The sequence below is a fragment of the Callospermophilus lateralis genome, chromosome 9 (genome assembly GCF_048772815.1).
Source record: "Callospermophilus lateralis isolate mCalLat2 chromosome 9, mCalLat2.hap1, whole genome shotgun sequence".
Taxonomy (NCBI): Eukaryota; Metazoa; Chordata; class Mammalia; order Rodentia; family Sciuridae; genus Callospermophilus; species Callospermophilus lateralis.
The window spans coordinates 54,298,006-54,315,324 of NC_135313.1; the positions used below are offsets into that span (position 1 = coordinate 54,298,006).

General features: G+C 37.4%; 1 long non-coding RNA gene across 1 annotated transcript in view; it reads right to left on the reverse strand.

Annotated features, from left to right (window-relative positions):
• Positions 1-7,745: 7,745 nt before the first annotated feature.
• The window catches only part of LOC143642135 (uncharacterized), a 39,022-nt gene continuing 29,448 nt past the window's right edge, over positions 7,746-17,319 (reverse strand). The window contains exon 3 of the long non-coding RNA XR_013155596.1: positions 7,746-8,004. This is a non-coding gene — a long non-coding RNA (uncharacterized LOC143642135). The remainder of the gene's footprint in view (positions 8,005-17,319) is intronic.

Consider the following 17,319-nt stretch of genomic DNA (forward strand, 5'->3'; position numbering starts at 1 on the left):
CCCATACATGTTAATAAAAATATTAAATAATAATAAAATAAGGTGTAAAAACAGCAAGTACCTAGTTATTTTCAAAGACCTTAACAATGCATGTATAGTAGGAGCTAACTGGTGTGGTTCAGTGATAAAGCACTTGCCTAGCATGCATGAGGCCCTGGATTTCAACCCCAGTACTGCAAAAAATAAATAAATAAAATAAAATAAAAAGCACATATTGAGGCAGGAATGTAGCTCAGTGGTAGAGTACCTGCATAGCATGCCCAAGGCACTGGTTTGATCTCTAGCACTAGGGGAAAAGTATTTATATCATTTCAATTTTATAACTATTTTTAGGAAGCATTTAGGCATGTATACAAAGATTGAACTACTAAGCAGATCATACGAGCTGTGTTCATCATACAGAAACAATAAAAGTAACCTGAGTGTTGAAAAATAAGAGTTTAATTAAATACATACATACAATGATATATAATATAATGTATGATATAAAATGTATTTATAAAATATATATAATATATATAAAATATAAATGATATGATAAAATATCATATCATTGTATGTATATATTTAATATATATGTAAATGTTTATTAATGTGATAGGATATCTAAAATGTATTAAGGACAAACAGATGACCAATCAATATGTGCTCAATGATTCCCTTTTAGTAAAGTAAATATGTGTGCATGTGTATGCATGCTCTTCTAAAAGTTCTTAAAGGGCTTTGGGCTCAAGATGATAAATTTAATTCATACTTTTAAATCCCCCTTTAAGGGCTTGGGATGTAGCTCAATTGGTAGAATGCCTCACATGCATAAGGCCCTGGGTTCAATCGCCAGCACCACAAAATGCATAAGGCCCTGGGTTCAATCGCCAGCACCACAAAAAAAAAAAAAAAGAAAAGAAAGGAAAAATCCCTGTTTACTCTCCAAATCCCTCTAAAATGATTTAAAACACACATATAGACAGTCACAAAGAACATAATTATAAAAGTGCAAAAAGAAATTCCCCTAAGTTCACCCCATCCTATCTCTGGGTCTTGACTCCATCTCTGGAAGTGGGAAGAATGCTGAGGAGTAAGAATGGGGAAAAAATATTTTTACTTTTTATTTTATCTTTTTGTGCTATAATATTCCCCCCTTATCAGCAGAAGATATGTCCCAAAACCCTTAGTAAATGCTCCAAACCTCAGATAGTACCAAACACTGTATATTGTGTTCATTCCTATATACACATGCATATACAAATTTAGTGCCTTTTTTAAATTATTTTTTAAATTATTGACTTTTTTAATTAAATTATTAACTACTATGATAGTTTAATTTATAAATTAGGCACAGTAAGAGGTTAACAACATAACTATAAAGTAGAACAATTATAATAATACTATACTAAAGTTACTAAAACTTGTGAATTCTTTATTTTTGAAACTTTCCATTTAATATTTTTAGAACTCATTTGACCATGGATAACTGGAACCTCAGGAATTAAAATCACAGTTAAGGGACAACTACTGTATTTGAATGTTCTCATTCCGACTATGTATTTTTCAAACTTTAAAAGTTATTGGTGAGACATTTAAGTTAAAATATAAATTAAAATTAAAATTTAATTTTAAAAATTAAAATGGGCTGGGGCTGCATCTCAGTGTTAAAAGTGCACCTGGGTTTAATCCCCAGTGTGGAGGAAAAAGGTATTGAAGGCTAGATACAAAAGTAGGAATACAGTAGCAGTACACTATTTTGCATTTAGCTTAAGTAGGATTCGCCTTAACTTGGAAAGGATAAAAGGCAAATGAGAAAGAATAAGGGAAAGAGAAAAAGAAGGGAAAAAAAGAGAAAGAACAGGAGAGCAAAAGAGGACATTTAAATGATATGATGAGTCCTGTTTTACCTCCCCTTGAATTAACATGAACTTAGCCAAAAATAAATCTGAAAGGAATGATGTAAATATGATCCATTTCTGGCCCCATGTGCTTTTCATATTTCAAATATCTGCTCATGCTGAGTGTGACTCTAGTCTTAACAGAATCTTTTTTGTTTGTTGTAAATGTTTGTTAACAATTAAATAAAATGGATTACAATTACAACTTTTCTTTATTGCTTAACACACAAAACAACATTCTATTTTGACACTAAGTGATTTGAGGTATTTTAGAGGGTGATTCTTAGTGCCCTCTTTTGAACCTAGGGCCTTGCACATCTTAGACCATAGCTCTATCACCAAAATACATCCCCATCTTATATTCTCCTCTTAATTTAGAAATTAAGTCCCAAGGAGATGGAAAACCAGTGCAGAAATTAATAATCCTTGGTAGTATTGAGGTGTTTTTTACTCTCTCTGTGTCATCAATTTTCTATTTGGATAATGAGGAAGTGTTCCTTTTGTAACAAGATAACTCTATGTCGAGTATCCCTCATCTAAAATGCTTGAGACCACAAGTATTTCAGATTTCACAATTTTTCAGACTTTGGAATATTTGTACAAACTTCACCAGTTGAACATCCCTAAGTCAAAAATCTGAAATCCGGAATTTAGATTTTGGATCATTTCAGATTTTTTGATTAGTCAGGTTCAAACTGCATTAAAGGAAGAAGAAAAAAAGACAACATGTTGAAACAGTAGCTGCAACTCTCAGTGTACCTTCCTCTGGCCTGTGTGAACCCAGCAATCTCAGTTTCCTTCTGCCGTCCCAAATGGAGCACTTTTTAGTGACAAAACACCACAGCATCACAATTTTGCACCAACTATTCACCCAGATACAAAACTCAATCTCACTCTGTGCCAAATAATATTTGTCACTAGCCCCTCGATTGTTTTTCTCTTTTTTCTTGTATAAATGCTTCATGAATTAGAAACATTAAATAGGCTACAACTTTATCATATAAATTAAAAAACCATCCAAGAAACTTTAGATAGTATAGAAGAAGAACTCATATATGGATGATTAATCTGTGACTCTGCCTACAAAATTGAGCAATCAGGGTTGGGCTGCCCCCAAACAAAAACTCTGAATTCCTGAAAGACAATCAGTCATTTATCTCAGAAGCCTGTGGGTAAAACAGATCCTCTGGATCTTTTTGAAGACAAGGGGTAAGAAGCAGCTAAGTCTTTCCCACTTGTAGGGGGACCAAGCCCTGCAGAAATCTGTCCAACCTGGGAGCCTGACCAGGTTGTGAGATTAATAGTCCCAATCAGTATTAAGTAAAAGGGCAAGACTGTATGTTCTCTGTGGAAGATTGACACTTGGATGGATGCATAGTTATAAGCAAGGGACCCAGTTTTAATACCTTTAATCTCATATGTTCTTTTAATTTTATGTATTTAGAGTGGAAATAATACTGTTTATTCTGCAAATTAAATGAGAGATTCCCTTTGGGCATACATAAGGAGTATGCTATGGTCCTAATGTGTAAGAAAGGATTTAAAACAGTATTAAGAAAGAAAAAACCCAGCCACGGAGGCACATGCCTATAATCCTAGTGGCTTGGTAGACTGAGGCAAGAGGTCATAAATTCAAAGCCAGCCTCAGCAATGGTGAGGCGCTTAGCACTTGATGAGGCCCTGTCTCTAAATAAAATACAAAATAGGGCTGGGGGATGTGGCTCAGTAGTCAAGCGCCCCTGGATTCAATCCCCAGCACCTCCCCCCCGCCCCCCGCAAAAAAAGAAAGAAAGGATAAAACATAACATATCCATAGCATAGTTGTTGGTCCTTTTAGTGTAGGAGTAGTGTCAAATAGTTGCCACTTGCCCAGTATGAAGCTTAAAAACATCTTCATGTTCTCCTTTAGCATTTTGCAACTTGTTAAATTAATACCTTGGCAACAAGAATAGCTTTTTTTTTTTTTTTTTCGAGAAATCCATCTCTAAGAAAACACACACTTGGAAGCTGTCAAAGACAATAAGTCTGCCTAGCTGGAGTGAGTCCATTGGCAGAGTTGGCATGGATCAGCCTTAATCCTTTCTCAGGGTACTGAAGCAAAGTACACAAGAGAGTACCTGTCAGGGGTTCCCAAGTGAATTCCATTCTGCCTGACCATCCATAGAAGACCATAACCACTTCCCCTGTCATCTGTCACCCTTAGGACTGTAAGAGTTTTGTAGTAGGCCCTGAAAAAACAATTTAGAAGATCTCAAACTTTGGAATATTTGTACACTATTCCAAAGCACAGGTCCAGATAAAAACTCTGAAAATATTTCAGATTTACTGAGATGCCTCACAACACCCCTCCCTAGGCCTCTTTGTCACCTCCAAGATTTGAAACTTGCTGCTAAGCCACCACAGCAACCTCCTTCCCTGATATCACATTCACATTCTCAAACTCAACACATCTTCTCTAGAACTTTCTTCTGTCCATTGCGCCATTTTATCCAAAACTCTTAGGTACACTAGAATTTCCTTCCAGCTTGGATTGTGCTTGGCAATTCCAGTGCCAGCCCTACCCCTACCAAGCCTGCTGGGTTGGATCTATCCTGAATCTCCACACCACCCTCACCTACTCCACTCTATCCCACTGTCTTCTTCACTTGCAGAAAGCCAAAGTATAAATACTGCCATTCTACACCACTTTTTTGGTCTTTAATCAAATATTATAGAATTTTGACATGTCTCTGAGAGTTTACAATATTTTTAATGATGAAAGAGGTAATTGGGGGCATATTTTATGCTCCTTCTGCCTCTTTATTCCTTCCCTTTCACTACTTTTGAGATAAGTATTAACTGGAGAATTACCAAAATGATCTGGAAAGAACGAACTAGATGTACTTAGATTATGGAACCTACCCTCTCGGTGGGGAAGAATTGGAGTCCTAATCCACCAGTCTAACTGTGATGTCCAATTTTAAGTGTTAGGCATTGAAAATAAGGACAGATATGAAAATACCAATCTCTTCATGAGAGTCAGATCAAATGCAATCATGGATAGAAAAGCGCTTTGCCAACTCTAAACTATTTTTAAAGCAATCAATCACGTTAACAATCATTATAATGATTCTTTTCAAAGAGATGTAGCCAAGACTTCAATGAATGGAAATGTCTGTAATCTACACTTCCTGCTGCTTCTCCTACATCCTACCCCTAAAGCCTGACACTTAACTGCCTTCTACCAAATCCAAATCTATTTCCCCTTCCTTACCCTACATTTCCTTATGGTGGAAACTTCTCCACTAGCTGTTAATCTCATTATCAGATCATAGAAATTCACAAAATGTGTGAATGAGGATTAATTATCTGGAATATAAATTTCAAAACTTGTTAATTGAAAGGATTTTATATTGATGGAATGTTGCATAGAGAGAAAAAGGAAATTGATTTTTTAAATTTCAGGTTTATCTTTCATAGTCTAAATGAACATATGGTAGAGTCAGCAAAAATGATACAAAATGTACAAAGTGTTCATAGGTGCATTATTCATAATAGTGTAACCAAATGTGATGGGTTTGCTTTTGGTGAGTACAAAGCCAAAAAGCACACCAGGAGGTAAGAGAGTGGAGATAGTTTATTGCCTGCATCAAGTAAGAAAAGCACTGGGGTTATCTGCAAAGCAGTGCTCTCCCCAAACAAAGGAAGCATGAGGATTTTGTTTGGGGAATCTATACATATTCATATAGGAAAGTACATGTGGTGGGGGACAACAGTTCTGGGCATGCTCAGTTCAAGGTCCTACAGCACATGTTTAAGAAGGAAAAATTACTGGACAGGAATGTTTCTGAATATGCTTAGCTTAGTATAGACTGAGCCAAGTTTAATCTAGGTTGCCTAAAAGAGTGAATCAGTGTGACTGGGTGACCTTGGCTGGTTCTTCCTAAGTTTTTCCAAGAGTTTTTGCTGCAACAAAAACAACTTTGAAGGGTCATTAACAGTCTTTTAAAGAAGTGGCAGTTTTCTCCTCTGTAAAAGTAAAAGTGCCTGCCTTGCTTATCAACTAACAATAGCCCCCAAACCAGAAACAATCTGAATGTCTATCAGCATTAGAATGGACATTATGTGATCTACTCAGATAATGGAACACTACAAAGCAAAGGGAATGTAAGAACAGAATTTTATGTAACCATATACATTAATGATAGCCATGATAGCCAGACACAAAAGAGAACACACTATGAATCCATGATGCTGTAAGGCAGGATAGTGTTTAATAAAGGAAGGTGGTTAGAGTGACAAGGAAAGAGCCACAAAAGCACTTTGGGATAGGTTCTATTCCTTGATTTGGGTCTTAGGTACATGGTATGTTAATTTTGTGGATATGCATTAATCTTTAAACTTCTATACTTTTCTGCATGCATGTTATACTTAAAAAGTTTACCAAAATTAGTAACATATTTATTGTAGAAAACAATAGGTATTTCCTAGAATATAAGAAATACTTAGTGTTAAAGAATGGTTTTCAAAATAAGACAAAATTATTACTACAGAGAAATGTAAAATGAATACATTGAATTTTTTTATTTAAGACAGTAATTAATGAGGGAATCACTAATATGCTAAATCAATGGGAATTTGATTTATGAAGATTTATATTATCTACTGGACAAAATTAATTTGTGTTGGCATCACAGAAACAGAAATCATACCTATGGACAGGAAGCATTTGCATTATTATCAATTTTCTATATATTAACCTTTTCTCTATGAAGTTGCAACATAGTCTAATCAAGGACTAGTTAAAGACATTGAAAGTAGGGCACAACCAGAGGAATGCTAGTCAGAACATGCACTAAATTTCAAAAACTTTTTGTTTTTCAGTGCTGGAAATGAAACCCAACCTGGCATATGCCTGCAAGAACCCTACCACTGAGCTACAATCCCAACCCCTCAAAGACATAAATTTTATACAATAAGTAAAATTAAAACAACTATAATTCTATTCAGGGATACCTATGCATACACAATTTTGTGGCATATTTTTAAATATCATGTAAGAATTGGCTTATATCAGTATCAAAACTTATTTATTTAAACTTAAAAAAAATTAACTGCTTTTATGCTGAATAGTGATATTTTCTTTGTTTCAAAAGTTTCTGTTCACATTTCTGGTTATTTCCTTAACATACTTTTAGAAGGAAAAGTACTAAATCAAAACACAATCATTTTTAAGATTTGTAGTACTTATTGCCAAATATTTTAGGAATACTTTGGAGCACACAATTGGGTTGGAGGGCAGGAGGAAGGAAAACAAGCTGCTTGCTTACTTCAGGAATTATTCCCACCCATAAAACTTCCGCAAGTAGAATTAATGTATACATTCTTGCAACTACCCACCATCTGTCTTCTTCTCTTCTTTTGCTTTGGACTTGGAGCAAAAATCCAGTCCATGTGTGAGGGAAAAGCGTGGGTTAGCACAGCAAACCACAAAAATCTCAAATTCAAACCAAACCCAAGGGTACAAGAGGTCTCTCTGCACTGATGGTTTTAATCTATTAGGTTATAAGTCCCTTAAGGAATTTTCCAGAACCTAACTCAAGACTCACTTCCTCTATAGGATTTCCTATGATTATACATATTTTTTGATCTGTTTTGCCAGTCTTGATTTAAAGTTTTCTATAAGCCACATATATTTTACTATGATACCTGACTTATTCAGTTATTCAATAGTATTTATCAATTTCCTACTAAGTGCCAGGTGTGTGGTATAGTAGGCCTGAGGTAAATTGTGCACAAAAACAATCTTATTCCTGTCCTGTGGGTTCAGAAAGTATGGTTTTCATATAATACAGTATATTAAATATACCCATACACATGGAATGAACATCATATATTTTAATGTCAGGCTGTTAATTATTTTGTTGTATTGGTTGACAGTTCTTAGTAGGTAGGTCTCTTCCCAAGTAGATAAGATGATCCTTGAAGGCAGGAGATATGTCTTCAATTCTCTGGCATCCTCCAACACGCTGAGTGCTTAATAGGCACCCAATAGAGAGCAACCCAGTTGAAACATTGGTGCCTCCCTCATATGCACATGATTCAAGCCTTCCTTGTAGCTCCTCAGTTACTCTTAGAATATCTGTGAGAATAAGTAACAAATGATTGTAAAACATGAAATGACATGTCTGTGATAAGGTTACATTTTATATCATCACCAATAGGTGGCACCATCATTTTTCAATTATATTTTATATTTTATAGCCCCAAATTATAAGTATTTATGGTGTTCATTCATTAGATGTTTATTGGACTCCTTTTGTGCGGAAGTTGCTCAACTGACTGCCACTAACTGAATAAAAATAAAATATCTTAAAGGCCTTGTATTTCCACTTTCAGGTTAATCCTTATTTTAAAAAACAATAACTAAACCTCGATTTATGATTCAAAAACAATTTCACAATTATGTGTATATGTCCTCACACATGCCAATGCAGCCTAAAATCTGATTTTAAAAGGGAGAGAAATGTGATGGCACACGCCTATAATTCCAGCAACTCAGGAGCCTGAGGAAGAGGATCACAAGTTCAAGGCTAGCCTCAACAATTTAGAAAGACTCTGTCTCAAAATAAAATGAAAAGGGTTGGGGATATAGCTTAGTGGTAGAATACCCCTGAGTCCAATCCCCAAAACTAGGGGGAGGGAAAGGTGGATCAGGTGGGGAGGATACAAAATTAAATAAAAAGCACATCATAAAAATCTGGATTTTGGAGAGTCTATTGGTGGAATTTAATCTAAGTTGGTTTAAATTAGTTAACACAAAATTTACTATTTCTCAATGAAAGAAACTTTGTTCCCTTTGGGAAGATAACAGAAGTTTGATCCAGGCAGAGCAGAGATATTTCAACAGTTTCCAAGCCTGTACAATTCCATCTGGAGATAATAAAAAGTCCTGTTCCTCTGTGTTTATTTCAAGAAGTTCATTCACTGGAACAAGCTGAGGTTACAAAAGTAGAGTACTTGCTAGCTGAAGAGGGAGGCCACTTGAGCATTACTCAGGAAGTCTACACTGCCCTAGAGAACTCCTGAGATTTCTTAGACTAGGAAGAGGGAGGCCCCTTTGCCCTTCCTTAGAACAGACCCTTTTCCACAGGCTGAGAGCAAGAGGGCAAAGAGAGATGGAGAGGGGTGGGGCAATGGAGCTATAGTATTTGCAGCAAATACCATATGAAAGACACCAATTTACTCAGTAAGGAGAAAAAAAGAATTTTTAATGAACTCTCTTCCTTTTCTCAGAACTTTAAAGTGACCTGGGTGCGGTGGCACATACCTATGATCCCAACAACTGGGGAGACCGAGGCAGCAGGATCACAAGTTGAAGACCTGCCTTGTCCACAGAGCAAGACTCTCAAAATAAAAAGAAGGGATGCTAGGGATGTAATTCCATGATAAAAAGCCGCTGGGTTCAGTTCCCAGTGCCACAAAACCTACAAACAAAAACTTCTTTAAAGTATAATGATAGCATTAGGAATCAGGGTTATTACCATCCAGGAGCTTCCTGTCTAATAAACCAAAATAGTGTCTCATGTAGTAGTAGTTAGAAGTCTGAACTCTGGAGGCTGACTGCATCTGTATCATTTGAACCCACTTATTTACCCTTGGATAAGGATGAACTCTCCGTGCCTCAGTTTCCTAACTTGCAAATTGAGGATAATAGTACAACTCATAAAATCAACAGGAGAATTAAACAAGATTGCATTAAGATTTGAACAAAGGAGAGCTGGAGGTGTAGCTCAGTGGTAGAGCTCTTGCCTGCCACACACAAGTCTCTGCATTTGATCCCCACCATCAGAAAGAGAAAGGGAAAAAATTGTATTTATTATCACTCATACAAATAACTTCATACATAGATGAATGTTAGGTTCATAAAAAGGAGGTTTGAAAAAGAGCTATGAGAACTCAGAGACTAGAGAAGTAATTTCTAGTTAGGTGGGCAGGACAGAGCAGTCATTCATGGCTTTATGAAAGTGACATTGGAACTGAGCTTTAAAGAATGAGAATGATTAGGAAATTCAGGAATAGAGTAAAGGAGCCTACTCTGGGAAGATGGACTCTAAACTTAGGTGGCAAGGAAGGAAGCCAAAAGGTGTGGAGCGTTTGGAGCTCAATGAGAAGTTGAGCCTAACTGCTATGAAGGCTACATGGGAGGAAAAGAGAGAACATTTTGGTTGTAAAGAAGGGTTGGGGTTATGAGCAAGGCATTATTGGACAATAGGGTTGGACTTTTTACTTTGGGCAGTAGGAAGCCATTGGAGCTTTCTGAGCGGGGAAGTGGCCTGAGCACCACCATACTGTCAGAACTGCATTGGTGGCCATGTGTTACATTCCTGAAGATGTACAAAATATGTAGAATCTCTAGGGGGAGAAACTTGAGTCCATTTGTAGGCATGTTGAGTTTAAAGTAGGGAGGCAACCAATAGTGACATCCCAGAGGCAGCTAGAAATGGGGACCTTGAAAGAAAAGCTCAAGGCCAAGATGATTTGCAGACGCCCTGCAAAATTATGCCAGTAGATAGAAAAATAGGAGTTTGGATGAAATGACCAAGAAAGAGCAGAGAAACGACAACAAGATGACCAAGGAAGTTGGGCAGGCATGAAGGTCTATAATCACAGTGACTGAGGAGGTTGAGGCAAGAGGATCGAAAGTTCAAGTCCCGCCTCAGCAACTTAGATTCTCTGTCTCAAAATAAAATTTTAAAAAGGACTGAGGCTGTAACTCAGTAGTAAAGTGCCCATAGGTTCAATCTCTAGTACTAGAAAAAATGACCAAAGATGATATTGGGATATAACTTTAGGGAAAAGGAGAAGGAAATGGAGTTAGAGGGAAGACTGGAAGAGCAGAAATGCAGAACAAAGAAACAACTTCAAGAAAGAAGAGAAAGTCATCAATTTTAAATGAGAGGATGTGAACAAAGAATGAGGGGGAATTATTAGATTTGGTATCTAAACAGCCATTGATGATCATTCAAAGAACAATTTTAGTGGAGCGAGTCAACAAGAGGCTGGGTGAAACAAGCTAAAAAGAGAGGTAAGTAGTCAGGCAAGCCTGAATTCAAACTCCTTTCCCTGTGTATTAATCTCTGACAAGAGATATGCATGAAGGGAAATGTGACCTACCTTTACACTCCTCTGCAAAACATGTGAATTCCCTAACTCCCCCTAATGGATTTTAGAAATTCAGAACAAATTTTAAATGAAGTAAAGCAATGAGGCCCAGCTTTTATTTTAACCGCAAGCCCTTCTCACCCCACTAGTTAGGAATCTTTATGATACTTAGTTCAGTGTGATGGAAGATTGCTCAGGCTCAGAGAGCAGTGAATTGTAGTTGGAGACATTGCAGTATAACCAGTTCATCTAATTTCACTATCATCTGGACAGCCACAGACTGCAGCCGGAAATTAGATGGTGTGTTATATCCCGAATTGGGATTAGCAAGACTGGCTGTATAGGGCAGGGGCATTGGAACCAGGGGTACTGGTCAAAACCTTGCTCAATGACTCATTTATGGTTTGGATATGGTTTGTCCTCCAAGAGTTCATGTATTGGAAGCTTTGTCCTCGGCGGGGGGGGGGGGGGGTGTTGAGGTGGTAAACCTTTAAGAAGTAGAGCTTAGTAAGAGGTAATTATGGGCCATTCCCTGCTCTCTGGCTCCTTTTTCTAGTGGTGTGATTTCTTCTTGCTTGAAGTCCTGCCACTGTGACAACCACAACTATAAGGTGATGCAAATAAGGGGGCCCTTGCCAGAACCAGTGTCATTTTGTTTGGACTTTCAGCTTCCAAAACATAAGCTAAATAAACCTCTTCTCTTTATGAGCACCCAGTCTCAGGTATTTCTTTATAGTAACAGAAAATGGACTAATACAGTCTCCCTATGGAGCCTAGGCTCAGAAAGGACTGTAGAGTTTTGTATTTACTTCCCGGACTGCCATATAGTACTACGAATTGGGTGGCTTAAAAGAACAGAAATTTGTATTCTTATTGTTCTGGAAGCTAGATGTCTAAAATCAAGGTGTTGGTAGGGTTGTTTCTTCCTGAAATCTCTGAGGGTAAATCTGTTGTCTCACCCTTTCCTAGCTTCTAGTGATAGGTGGCTATCATTGGTGTTCCTTGGTCATTGATTTATCACTCCTTCTTCACATCATTTTCTCCTTATGTCTCTGTGTCTTCACATGGTCTTCTTATATGGACACAGTCATGTTTGGCCCATCCTACTCCAGTATGACTTCATCTTAGTTAATTACATCCAAGTAGATATTATTTCACAATAAGGTCATATTCCAAGGTCCTGAGGACTAGGACTTCCAGGGGTGGAGCACAATTCAACCTATATCAGACCTGATAATAGAAAAGAATAGAGGGAGAGGAGGAAGAATGGGGGCTGGTGAAAGTGGCAGGAAGTTCAGAGAGGAATTTCTGAACACTGGGGAAACTGCTTTTGACCTCAAATGGATCTGAGTTTGGGATGACTATATTAGTTCATAAATTAAATTATGCCTCTAACTTGAGACCATCTTGGGAATTGACTTGGTACTCCACTAACAGTCAGTGTAGGTGGACACAGTCCTTTGTAGAGGACTGATTAGAAGTGAGAGGCCTAAGTACTTGTCCTAAAGCTATGAGCTATGGAAAGCTCATCATGTTTACATGGTTTGTTACTATTTGGGGTGACCTGGGGTTTGGGAAGCCGATAGAAGTTAAGGGAGCCTGACTCCCAGCCAACTCTTAAACCTCCAAGTTTCTAGCTTATCCTTTTATCATGCTGCCTTTTAAGATATATAAATATATTACTCAAACCTGTTAGTTGGAAATTGAACGAAGACTACATGATCTCCAGGCTCTCAGATTCACTTTATGCCTCTATGCTCACCAACAGAATGGTCTAATATTTTGTAGAATAGTGGTTTGAGCATTTGAGGACAGCCAATAGCAGCAGCAGTCTGGTGTAAGTGAAATACACATACATTGTTGTCCTTAGAAGAGTGAATAAGAAGCTACACACAATATAATAACACAACCTGTGTTGCAACCAGCTTATACAACTCACACACACTGAAAGATACATATTAGCCAGGCATGGTGGAACATGCCTATAATTCCAGGTACTCTGGGTTCTGAGGCAGGAGGATTACAAATTCAAGGGAAACCTTGGCAACTTAGTGAGACCCTGTCTCAAATAAAATTAAAAGGGCTGGGAACAGGAGATCGAAGATGGCAGGCTAGAAGGAGGCTGCATTCTGTGTGACTCCATGACCTGGGATTCAAGTAGTGGGAATACTGTTTCTCTGCGAGTTATTAGAGGATTCCTGACAGCTGCTCCCACACAGGATTCCCAGCCACTGTGCCAAGCAGGACCACCAGCATCAGCACCCACCAGGACCTCTAGCTGCCCACCCATGCAGGAATCCCAGCTGCCACTCCTACACAGGACCCTGGCTGCTGCCCACATGCAGGACCTCTGGCTGCTACTCCCGTGTGGACCCCCATCTACCAACATGGGACTCCCCGCTTTGCCTCCATCTTGGGACACTGCAACCACTGCCATAGTCCCCTACATGTAGTAGCCTGCACCTGGGGACAACACATAGGGTCTGGAGACAGCCACCAGCCACAACACTGCATGTCACAGAGCTGCACCTCTGAACACGCCTCCCAATGCCACCCGGGCCCTGCCAGACACAACCCCCATATCTGAAAGCAGCCACCTCCATCTTGGGACATCTTTGTTGCCATCTTTAGTTGGGGCAACTTCCAACTCCTACCGGCTGGGGCCTAGAAGCAATATCAAGATACCTATAGTCCCCAACTCCCTACTCTCCCCCTACAGCCGCTAACCTGGCACAGTGTTTGCGGCTACTGGCCAATCCATAGCCAAAACAGTTCAGTCCTGAACTGCCAAAACAGCTCTCCACTATGGGTGCGCAGCCCCCAGAGCAGAACCCACAAGACTTCCGGAGAGAAAGGTTCCTGATTGGGAAGTAGAAAGAGAGGGGTGAGTGAGATATAGTTTAGAGACTAAATTAGAGATCAGGAATTGTGAAGTCTACAGGCGACTTAAGGAGATAAGACCAGACACCCACATCACATGAGCAGACTCCATAAGAGATCCTTGGGGTGCAGTCTCCCATCAGGGAAGGACAAATGGTATCCACACCTCTAGGAGCTCTGCCCCTCAAGGCCAAACCTTCTACCCTAATAACCTTCACCATCTGAGGGTAGAGTTACCAGCAGACAGCAGACAACCACACATATTGGAGAGAAGGGAAGCATCCTTGCAACTTCCTTCAAAAAATTTTTTCTCTCTTATCTTTTTCTTTTCTCTCTCTTCTCCCACCCTCACATCTCCAACATCTGTGAAACCAACTACTTTTCATGAATTAGGTTACTGAGAATATTGTAGTTGTGCTGTATATTTCTTATCTCCTATTTTTCCTTTTTTTACTTTTCTTAACATTTATGTTTGAGTTTTTTTTGGTACTCTATTGTCTTCCCACTTACTTGTCTCCCCAAAATCACTTTCTCTCTTTCCTCCTGCTACTAGCCAACTTCTTTAGATTACTCGTTCATGCTTCCTAAGATCTAATAACTATATGCTCACCTTCTGTCTCCTTTACATCTCATCCTACACCCCGCCTCCTGTTCTCTCTTTGTCCACCAGCAGAAACTGTAGATCCTTTTGCAAACTTATTGTTTATATTGTAGATAATAATTGAACTGTATATTGTGACAAAACCGTAAACATCTACAACTATTTGGTTTAAGGCTGTATATTGTTTGTATTGGGATCTGTTAATATTGTTCTCCCCATTAAAGGAGAGGTATTGAAACCCTGCAGAGACACTGTAACCCTATAGGGTAAAAATTGTAACACCTCAGATCCTCAATGCTAGAAGGGAAGACACATGAACAACATGAAAAAACAAGGGAAAGTGCCCCAAACAAACCAAAGTGCTACATTGTTAGAATCCATGGCCAGCACAACAGAAGAAACGACAGAAAAGGAGTTTAGGATATACATAATTAAAATGTTCTGTGAATTAAAAGATGATATAAGAGAGCAAACACAGGCATCAAAATATCATTTTAATAAAGAGCTACATAAGCAAATACAGGAAGCCAAAGAACACTTCAATAAGGAGATAGAGGTTCTGAAAAAAAAAAAACAGAAATTCTTGAAATGAAAGAAATAATAAACCGAATTAAAAACTCAATATAAAGCACCACCAACAGATTAGATCACTTGGAAGACAGGACCTCAGACAATGAAGACAAAATTTATAATCGTGAAAATAAAGTTGACCCCACAGTGAAGATGGTAAGAAACCATGAGCAGAACATTCAAGAATTATGGAATAACATAAAAAGACCAAATTTAAGAATTATTGGGATAGAGGGAGGCATAGAGTTACAAACCAAAGGAATGAACGATCTATTCAATGAGATAATATCAGAAAATTTCCCAAACATGAATAATGAATTGGAAAATCAAATATATGAGGCTTATAGGACACCAAATATATAAAATCACAACAGATCTACACCAAGGCATATTATAATGAAAATGCCTAGCACATAGAATAAGTAGAGAATTTGAAAAGCCACAAGAGAAAGGAATCAGATTATACATAGGGGAAAAACAATTAGGATCGCTACAGATTTTTTAAACCAGACCCTGAAAGCTAGAAGATCTTGAAACAACATATACCAAGCTCTAAAAGAAAACTGATGCCAACCAAGAATTTTCTCTACCAAAATTAATATTTAGATTTGATGATGAAATAAAAACCTTCCACGGTAAACAAAAGTTAAACGAATTTAAAACTAGAAAGCCTGCACTACAGAACATCCTTGGAAAAATATTCCACTAGGAGGAATGAAAAACAACAATGAAAATCAGCAAAGAGAGGTATTACACTAAAGGAAAAAAACATTCAAAGGAAAAATGTAGTCAAGTTAAATAACAAAAATAAACATGAATGACTGGGAATACAAATCATGTCTCAATAATAACCCTAAATGTTAATGGCCTAAACTCACCATCAAAAGACATAGACTGGAAGATTAGATAAATAAATAATAATAATAATAAAGAACCAACAATATGCTCCCTCCAACAGACTCGTTTCATAGGAAAAGACACCCACAGACTTAAGGTGGAAGGTTGGGAAAAAACATACCACTCTCATGGACTGTGGAAATAAGCAGGGGTTTCCATCCTCATATCAAATAAAGTAGACTTCAGCCAAAGTTAATCAAAAAAGATAAAGAAGGACATTTCATACTGCTTAAGGGAACCCATACATCAACAAGACATAAAAATTATAAACATGTATGCCCCAAACAAAGCATCTATGTTCATCAAACAAACTCTTTCTGAAGTTCAAGAGCAAATAGTCCACAACACAATAATTTTCAGGGACTTTAACACACCTCTCTCACCACTTGATAGATCTTCCAAACAAAAGGTAAACAGAGAAACTATAGAACTCAATAATACAATCAATATCTTAAACTCAACAGAGATATATAAAATATTCATCTATCAATGAGTGAATACACTTTATTTTCATCAGCACATGGTCCTTATCTAAAATAGACCATATATTATGCCACAAAGCAACTCTTGGCAAATACAAAAAAGTAGAGATACTACCCTGTAATCTAAAAGGTCATAATGGAATGAAATTAGAATTCAATGATAAAATAAAAAATAGAAGCTACTCCAACACCTGGAGACTAAATAATATGCTTTTGAATGAACAATGAGTTGCAGAAGACATCAAAGAGGAAATTACAAAATTCTTAGAGGTAAATGATAACACTGATACAACATATCAAAAATATCTGGGACACATGAAGGCAGTACTAAGAGGAAAGTTCATTGAATGGAGTTTATTCCTTAAAGGAAGACAAAGTCAACAAATAAATGACCTAACATTACATCTCAAAGCCCTAGAAAAATAAGAACAAATCAACACCAAAAGCAGTAGAAGACAGGAAATTATTAAAATTAGAGCTGAAATCAATGAAATTGAAACAAAAGAAACAATTGAAAAAAATGATAAAAACCAAAAATTGGTCTTTGAACAAATAAATAAAATTGATAAATCCTTACCCATGCTCATAAAGAGAAAGAGAAAGAAAACTCAAATTACTAACATCTATGATAAAAAAGGAAATATCACAATGGACACCACAGAAATACAGAAGATAATTAGAAATTATTTTGAAAATTTGTACTCCAATAAATAGAAAATATCAAAGGCATTGACAAATTTCTAGAGTCCTATGATTTGCCCAAACTGAATCAGAATTATATACACAAGTTAAACAGATCAATTTCAAGCAATGAAATAGAAGACTCCATCAGAAGCCTACCAACCAAGAAAAAGCTCAGGAC